Below are 10,101 nucleotides of genomic sequence, written 5' to 3'. Positions count from 1 at the left end.
ACCAGAATTCCCTCTGTAAAAACATTTGACTCTAATATGTCAAAAAAATTAAACAAAAAATTTGAAACTGACTTCATCTAGTGTTCAGATTTTTGTACTAGACATTTATGCAAATTAGCACATATTTCATTAAATAATGCATCATTTGCATATTTAAACATGTTTTTATGACTTTAAACGTTTTTTTTTTTTTTAAATAATAATAATAATTTACCCACTTAAATATTAATTATAAATATATATTTTTTGTTGGATGAAAAATACATTTTTTTCTGCTAGTACAAATAAGTTGGGCCTTCATTTTTAGCATTTGTATTACCATTTAATATGCATCATTGCAAAAATCTGACTTCTGCCCTCTGGCAGCAGACGTAATAATATAAAGTTATTTCAGTATAATTGAGATAGTATTACAGTTTTATTATTATATTTTGAATTGGTGTTTACTTTCTATATAATCTATTTTAACTGAATTGAATGAATAAATGTAATTTAAATATAAACAATAATTATTCTTATAATTTTAAATATGCCTATATTGTTTTACTTTAGCTTTAGTTATTTTAGAACATCAAGTTAAACTAAATGAAAAGGAGGTGTTAGATGCCCACTTTTATTTTATTTAAAAAAGAAAAACAAAAGTTAGTTTTTAATTAACTATAATAACCTAATATGCATCATTATAATATATTATAATATTATAATATTATAATAACCAATATGCCATCTAATATGCATCATTGCAAAAATCTGACTTCTGCCCTCTGGCAGCAGACGTAATAATATAAAGTTATTTCAGTATAATTGAGATAGTATTAAAACAAAAGTTAGTTTTGAATTAACTATAATAACCTAAAATAAAATAATAATAATAAAATAAATGAATAAAAAAAATAATAATAAACATTACAAATATATATATATATATATATATATATATATATATATATATATATATATATATATATATATATATATATATATATATATATATATATATATATATATAAACCTAGTTTCTTAAAGAAAAAAACTTTTTTGAGTGGTCATCAATGAACAAAAGTGTCTTGCATGAACATCCACCAGCAGGGGCCAACAGTCCATACTAACCAACCAAATCATGATCAGTCTTATACCAGTGTATAGTTTTGCAAAACAAGTCACAACCACCAAAAACTCAACCGGGCAAGTGGAAAACACCCTTACTGTTCTGATCTGTAGAGCTAGACTCCAAACTCTGCTTATTTAAAAAAAAAAAAACAGAATACAACTGTTTCAGACATGAGGAATTGTAGAATCCTGGAGAATTATTGATTGTTTCCAGCAGAAAAAGCCAGAGTGGAACTTGAGAGATCCAGAGATCTCGGATACTCCAGGATTCTGCCAGCGCCCCTGCAGAGCGACTCCAGGCTCAGGGTTGTTTGCACACTTGGTAGGGAGGATAATGCCAAGGGTATTTTTCACCTCCTATAGGTTACGGATGCAGCTCCCGCTCTCTCTCTCTGGATGCATCCAGCGGTGCAGACAGGATCAGCGGAGTTAGCATGTGCTCGGAGTTTCTCTTGCTGAGGGTCATTGAATGCACAGCAGAGACCGGCTCCATCGGTCCACACAACATCCTCCCTGTGACGTGTCTTGCTGTGATCTGTAATGGCACATGTCTCATTTATCTTTTACATGGACTGTCTGCATGAATAGACACTCTTGCTTTAGTGAGGCTCTTGAGGTCCTGGAGATACGAAATAAAAATGCACTGGATAATGAAAGTCTAACTAGATCTTGGCCTGTGCTACTGCTGTTGCCACAATGTTAGGTTAGGGTGGTTGCTTAACGGCCAAAAGAGACCTCAAATTTAATTGAAAATTATAAAAGGGGTCATCTTACCCCGGTATTAGTCATAATACTTTCAAAATTTTCAATAAAATAAGAGGGTTCAAACCTGGGGTAAGAAGCAGGGGAAACTTAAACCATGTCATCTGTCCAAGGAAATGTCATCTGATATTTGCAGAATATGAAACACATCTGATATAATTTTTTTAATTTAATTTTATTTTATAAAAAGTGTCAATAATGCAAAATGCTAAGTAAACATTTGATGTAAATGTAACTTTAGAGCTATATGTTTAAATGTATCTATGTAAATAGAAACATCTGAATTGCACTTTAATTCTACAAATTACAATTTAAATTTGTATAACTTGAATTTTTAATTGACAGGTTTTTCATAACATACAAACTCAAAATTCAAATGTAATTATTTCATTGAATTAATTATTTTAATTATTCAGTAATGAAAAATAAGCATTAAATAAAAAAAAGCCACAGGTCAATTTTGAAGGTATCATCTAACCTTAAGGGTTTTATTTTATATTTTGTTTTATTTAATTTTAATAAAATAAAATAAAACGATACCCTCAAATTTAGATGAACCCAAAACATTTTGGACCATTCAAATCTAAATGAATCCGATATGAAGTTCAGATAAAACGTCAAGATTAATTAGAGCACAGCCATTCAATAATTGTGACATTTAGCAAACAGTAAAATACAGTAAAAAATAGTTGCATAAATTATCAAGGAAATACACCAGCAATGCAAATATAAATTAAATCTAACAACATGGATTCACTCTCACATTTAACGCTGCTCTTTCTTGCACTCAACTGGAAAGGTCCACCTGAGGCTAACAATAAAGTCTAATCTATGTCCATCCCACCCGACCCAAACTGCACCCATAAGCTTGTTTTGGCTTCTGCCGATACTCTGTCAAAAAGGTCCATTTGCTGTCTGAGGTAATCACTTCCATTAGCATTTATCAGTGTGTCTGTCCGGGGACCACTTTAGAGACATCTGCTTTCTCCAGCGCTTTAAAAGGCTGCCCGCTCCGCCCCCACAGGCCTCGCCGCGAGGACACCAGAGCACCGGGCCTTTGCGCAACCATTAATTGATGTCTTTTAGGGTTTGCTAAGATATTAGCACTTTCTCCTGAAACAATCCTCCATTCCTGCTGCTTCCCTAAAGGGTCGACTCGAGACCAGTGCAGGATGGGATGTGGAAACCCGACTGCACTCCGGTGTCTCTCCAAACCCAGGGTTCCCTTGGCCCTGCCACTCTCTTTGAAAAAAAAAAACAACAAAAAAAAACAAGGCCTTTGCTAAAAACGTGGGAAATTCCAGAAGCTCTTTAATGGAGATGTGATGTCTGAGGAGGCATGGTGGCACGTTTCTGAAAATGCATTTTATACAAATGTTGATTATAAATGCACTTGGTTCTGAAACAATCATTAAAAATCTATAATCTAACCAAAAACAGACTTTTTACCCTATTTTTGTGTTTGCGCTTTTTTATGTTTTGTGATGCATTGTGCCACTAGCTTCAAACTCTATTAGAATCAATTGTGAATTGAGTTTCCTGTGTGGAGTGCAATGCTTTTGTCTATGTAGACTGCCAAGTCGAAGTCACTTACAGTTAAAAAAATACATAAAAATAAAATATTGGTAGTAAAACAATTTTCACACAGAAATTGCTAGCTAATTTCACAAATCATTACAAAAAACTGTAATAAAACAATTAAATGTGAAATTTTAAAGCAGAAACACTGAAATTGTGTTTACCTATACAAGCCAATCCAATTTGTATTTATATTTTATTAATTTATTTATTTTTTCAGTGTATGGGTTTCACTTATGGGTGTCCACTAGTGGGCTCACTTTCCCTTAAGGCGGGCGTACACAGTGCGAATTCGGATGGTCGGAAGATCGTATTTCCACGCACACGGCACGAGTGAGTTTATCTGAAAATCGTACGGACGAGATGATATACGACACGATTTTACAACCCGCGAATTCCAGAAGCAATCGCACGAAGTTGATAGACGCTTTAGCTTGAAGCTCCGCTGCACGCACAGAAGGATCACTGTATGACATTAAAGTACCGCGAGAGCGCTAAGAGAGCACAATGCATTCGAATCGCTCTCGTGGTAGCCTACTTTGATATCATACAGGTGATCATTCTGTGCAGCGCTGCTTCAAGTGGAACGCGCCTAATATAACTGCTCTCCCTCTCTCATAACTGCATATCAAATATTGATACGAGCCGTGACTGTTTCTTACACGTATAGGTTATTTTCAACAATAGGAAACCGGGACGTTTGGTCACCCTGTGTGTTTGTGTTCTTGTATATGGTTTATAAATATCTGAAATAGGTATTACAATGTAAACATGGTTTGTGAGGACAATTCCTGTGCCCTCGTAAACCAAATGGCTTTAAAAAATACTATACGGTATTTAATAGAAATTTTAAACATGCATTTTATGTGATGGATAGAGGTAGTGTATGGGGATATACAGTATAGAATATCGGTTACGTCTATGGAGAGTCCCTGTAAACTACATATGCGTGTGTGAGAGAGAGCGCGAGAGAGAGAGAGAGAACTAAAAAGCATGGTACACGTTGCTAGAAACTTCATACTGCGCTCGCTGTTCCTGTCAGACTTCAGCGAGTTTATCCTCCTGGTCAATAGTCCACATTCGCCGTGGCGCTGCCGTCTTCGTCTTTCTTCTTCTGTGGTTTTCCTAGTTCGTGATTGGTCAACTTCAGATAAATCAACAAATCGGCTCGTTCAACCGCACAAATGGCACGAATTCAAACCGATAGCTCACAAACTTTTTAGACATGTTTAAAAATGATCGGGAGGTCGGGAAGTGCTCGTAAGCCACTCTGCTCGGCTCGTAATTCATCGCAAATGATACGAGCCGCGACCATACGAGCATACGCGATTTCCACACGATTGAAAAAAATCGCATGCGAACTCGTACGACAGCAAAAATCACACCGTGTACGCCCGCCTTTAGGCACCTCACCGTAGGCACTACAATTCCCACTAGCCTTGTCCCTTCATCACAGTAATTGCACTCCTGTTAATTGCACCAGATGCCTTCACTTATTAGTCATTAGCCTCCCTATATTAACCAGTCTTTTCCTGTTTTCTGCATGGAGTCCTTTCCTTACGTTACCTGCCGTACCCAGTATTCTCGTCTCCCGAGTTCCTCGTATTCTGAGTTCCTGTTCCCTTTCCTGTTCCTCCTTTGTTTTGTTTGTTTGGATTGTTTCTGGTTTTGACCCTGGCTTGTTTGGATTACGATTTGGATTACCCTAATAAACATACCTGCTATTGGATCTCTCTCTCCCTGTTTTTCACTGGGTCACGATCGTCACAATTAAATATATATATATATATATATATATATATATATATATATATATATATATATATATATATATATATATATATATATTTAAAACATGTATATAATGATAGATGTTTTAGAAGAGCATCTTAATGACAAACTAGCACACTGTTTTACATATGAAGATACAGTATTTTTTTAGTGCCAAAAAAAATTAATTGACCAGAAATTGATTTTCCATTTATGTAGCCTAGTGTACAATGCTTATTTATTTTGAAGGTGACAAAGTAAGCAACAGTAGCACGAGTGCTGCTAGTGCTCCTGCTTTGAACAAGAGAGGGTGGACAGTTCAGCTTTTGAGTCAGAGCAGGAACCTTCAGGTAAAGTTTAAGCTATAAGCAAAACTAAACATGGCTATACTCTTTTTTTTTTTTTTTTACTCACATAAAAATATGTGCTTTTATGATTTATAAGGTTATCAGTAGTATGACTGTGATCATTGGGACATACAATTGATGGCTGCATAATTAATATAGATTATTGAAGTGCTTATTTCATATTGCAGATAATTGCAGATAAACGCAGATAAATGTGCAGAGTGAGAGAGGGAGGGAGATTAATGGAAAGATGATAGAAACAGTGAATGCCTTGATACTTCCTGATACATCATTTGATTATTTTACCCGTCCACAGTCTAAGGATTTTGATTTATTTTTTAAGTATAACCCAATTCAAACAACTGAAAGAGCCAAAGAGTTTAGCAGTCTGGAGGACACATGAATTGGGTGGTGGTGACTGCAGCAACAGAGGTGGCCTGTGGTGGAGTCAAATTCCCGGCCTGAATTACTGTCCCAGTCCGCCACTGGCTGGAGTTACAAGTGAATTTATTGTTATGCACTATTTTATATATTTTTTAAAAATGTACTTATATACCCAAACTTTATTTATTGAAATTAAAAGTTGTTATCATGTTCACTAATCATAGTAAATAAAAGACAAAAGCAGAACTCTGATTATTATGATGAAATACAAAAAATACTACCTGTCAAAAGCCTATAATTATTTTACTGTAATTAATTTGCATCAATATTGCATACAGTATTGGATTGAAAAGAAAATAGTTAAATCAGCTAATATGATAATTTATTTTAATATCATGCACTGATATTACGCAAACATTTTACCCAAAAGCCAGATAACTAAACCCATCTCATGGCAATTCATACATATTTTATGAGGTGGTTAATTCGTATGAATTTGTACGACCTTGTTCATACAAATTCAGACGTTTTGTGCTAAATCCCACGTATTTTACGAGTTGCACAATTCGTATGATTTTGTATAAATGACCTACACCTAACCCGCCCCTAAACCTACCCATCACTGGGGTCTACACAAATCATAAAACATTGTACGAGTGAGGTCGTATGAATTCGTCACCTCGTAAAATACGCACGAATTGGTCGCGAGATAGCATTTCTATATTTGATTCACTTGAATAACTCTTCTGATGGTTGTCTTAAACTTATAATATTTCTGTTCTAAAAGGGAAATGAGAACACTTATAACACGCAAGCGAGCGAGGAGCATCAGGCTAAAGGAAACACACACTGTACTGCAGCTTGATCCCATGATGGTGGGAATGTTAAGAAGCACCGTTTTCGGGAGCCTAGACCTGCCGGAAAAGCAATTACAAATACTCGACAAGTGTAGCAGCATTCAGGAGACATCTGTGGCAAATCTGCAGCAGACCTTACATGGCTTTAAAGAGATGTTAGGACCAAAAGATTCACTCTGATCAAAGCCTCGCTACACAGGAGACACGGTGCCGAGGCAATTCTCAACAGTGCTGTTCCTTCAAAGAGACATGACTGTGAGCTGGGTTGTCGAGCCTTTGTGAGATAACAAAAGGGACCAACCTTTGTTGGGCTAAAAATATCCATCAGCCCACAAAACAATTACACTGATGGACCAAGGTGGCACAACCCCCAACCTCCCAGCTTCTCTTGCCTGATGATGTGGGTGTCAGAAGAGCAGAAAGGAAGCAGTTCAAAACAAAAACAAGATCTCCTAGCTTGCAGTACAGCTCTACATCCTTTGAAAGATTTAAAGGAATAGTTCACCCCAAAATGAAATTTTTGGAATATTAATTCTCAGGCCATCCAAGATGTAGATGAGTTTGTTTCGACATCAAAACGGATTTGGAGAAATGTAGCATTACATCACTTGCTCGCCAATGGATCCTCTGGAGTCAATGGGTGCCGTCAGAATGAGAGTCCAAACAGCTGATAAAACAAATTCAGACATATCACTTCTGGCAAAAATATCAGTCAATAATCAATAATAACGCTACAGTGAAAAAGTCCATCTCCTGTTGTCCTCTCACATTAAAACCAACTGACATATTTGTTTAGAACCGTTTTAAACAGTTTTAATCTGTGCATAGTTCTCTCCTGATGCAAAGAAGTCACATTTTTACTGGAGAAAGCGATATTTGAGGACTCATATTTTAGGCGGAAGCAATGGTTTCAGGTGAAATATATCCTGATGATAAATTAATTCATCATTATGCACTGCTGTAAGTTACATACTACGGTTTCCCCTCCATTATGTCAGTTCTAGACTAGAACTGATTTCCTGTCTAATAGGAACAGCATATTTTTACCAGTAACCTATTACACTTCTGATCACATTTTCAACAGCTATGCCCAGTTATGCAATCAACCAATAACATCAGCAGTGGAAATGACTACAATGGTCAATAACCACATAGTGACAAAATCACTGCTTGTGTGAATGGGCCTTAAGGCAACATCCTTACCAAAACAGAACCTCACAAGTGACTGAGTTGGAAGCATCTAAAGGAAGCAGATCTGTTGATTATGGTTGATTCAAATACAATCTGACATTTGCAAGATGATAAGCCAACAGCGTGATCCTTCAATAAAGCATAATAATGAATAGCACACACAAATATTATACAGTTTAATTAATTTTGACAAATACATTTCAACATTTTAGAAGGGAAGCCATTGATATTTTGCAGAGTTATGGCTTATGATGTGATGCAAGGAATGATTAAGATGAGGATTCTGAACAGTCAAAATACATCAAGAAATAAAAGTCTCAAGCTTGATACAAGTAACATGAAAATGACAGAGATGGACAGCATGTGTGGACACCCGCTCCGGAACATGTCAGCTTCTCAATACATGTGAATCTGGTACATGCAATAAGCCTTGGCGAATTTAAATAATTATGAAATCCCTCACAGACAGCAATGCATTCAGCCATATCACCCTGGAGCCCAAGACCGGTTTCCCACTGAAGCTAAGCAGGGCTGAGCCTGGTCAGTACCTGGATGGGAGACCTCCTGGGAACACTAGGTGCTGCTGGAAGAGGTGCTAGTGAGGCCAGCAGGGGGCGCTCACCCTGTGGTCTGTGTGGGTCCTAGCGCCTCAGTGTAGTGATGGGGACACTATACTGTCAACAAGCACCGTCTTTCGGATGAGACGTTAAACCGAGGTCCTGACTCTCTTTGGTCATTAAAAATCCCAGGATGTCTTTCGAAAAGAGTAGAGGTGTGACCTCGGCATCATGGCTAAATTCGCCCATTGGCCTCTGACCATCATGGCCTCCTAACAATCCCCATATCTGCTGATTGACTTCATCACTCTGTCTCCTCTCCACCAGTAAGCTGGTGTGTGGTGAGTGTTCTGGCGCACTATGGCTGCCGTCGCATCATCCAGGTGGATGCTGCACACTGGTGGTGGATGAGGAGATACCCCCAGACTATGTAAAGCGCTTTGAGTGCCTAGAAAAGCGCTATATAAATGTAATGAATTATTATTATTATTATTATATGCAGAGAGGAAACGTGAATATTTACAGTGTGTTTATTTGACGAAATGACTGACAGTGTTGTTTCCATGCAAGTGTGTGAGGTTTGATTACGCGCTGAGACCAGCCCACAGGACAGAAAGTGATGTGCCTTTATTAAAATGCTGCCGCAGTCACTGAATGCATACAGATGCCATAATGTAATAGATGGCATCACGCGTCGAGTAACAGAGCGGCGAGAAAGAGCGAAGGGAGGGAGAGTAAAAATAAAGTCTGCCGGCTCAGTTCATGTCTCTGCGCTGGAATTTGCATGTTATCAGAGGCAAAATATCTCAATCAAAATGTCACCCGCTGCCTGCAGTCCTCAGCTGGGCTTTTGATGGTGCAGAGGCCAATTTCTGTAAAGTGGAGCTCAATGCGAGGAGTCTCCAAGGAACAGAACAACTTCCATCTTAGAATTCGATATGGAGAACGAAGGAATTGGGGGAGTTGTGTAGCTTCGCTTGGGTTTGACCCACACTGACTCACACAGCAGCTGAACAAATGTCAAAATCGAAAGATCGAACAGTGACATAGCTTATGATTCCAATCAAGATTTATTGTTTTGCAAGTATACAGTTGTCATTTTTGCCTTTTATAAGAAGCAGTTTACCCACAAATGAAAATTCAGGGTGAAATAACCCTCTTGAGGTTAGGCTCAATGTATCAGAATATTGCTCTTTGATATTTCTAAAAACCTGACTGATGTTACCATGAACATACCGAGAGGATGAAATTCCCAAATTCACACACCAGTCAGGATACTTAACACCTTCTCCAGACTACCTCTGTCTCCCTCATTACCACAGAGTGTGAAAAACGCCTATGTCTGTGAGTAATTTAAACGCTTAAACATTTCACTGGACCCAGATATTAAAGTAGCAGTTTAAGAAAAGTGCTAAAAACTTGCAACACTTTGCAGGTCTGTATAACAGAATGATGAATTAGTCTAGCTGTGTCCATCTGTCTGTGTGAATGGATTTGTGTAGCGCCCTCTGTTGAAGCTCTCGAAAGTTCACAGTGGAACACACA

This window comes from Carassius carassius, chromosome 42, assembly GCF_963082965.1.
Source record: "Carassius carassius chromosome 42, fCarCar2.1, whole genome shotgun sequence".
In the NCBI taxonomy this organism is placed as follows: domain Eukaryota; kingdom Metazoa; phylum Chordata; class Actinopteri; order Cypriniformes; family Cyprinidae; genus Carassius; species Carassius carassius.
The sequence above is the reverse complement of the archived record's forward strand: the minus strand, read 5'-3'. Positions refer to the sequence as shown.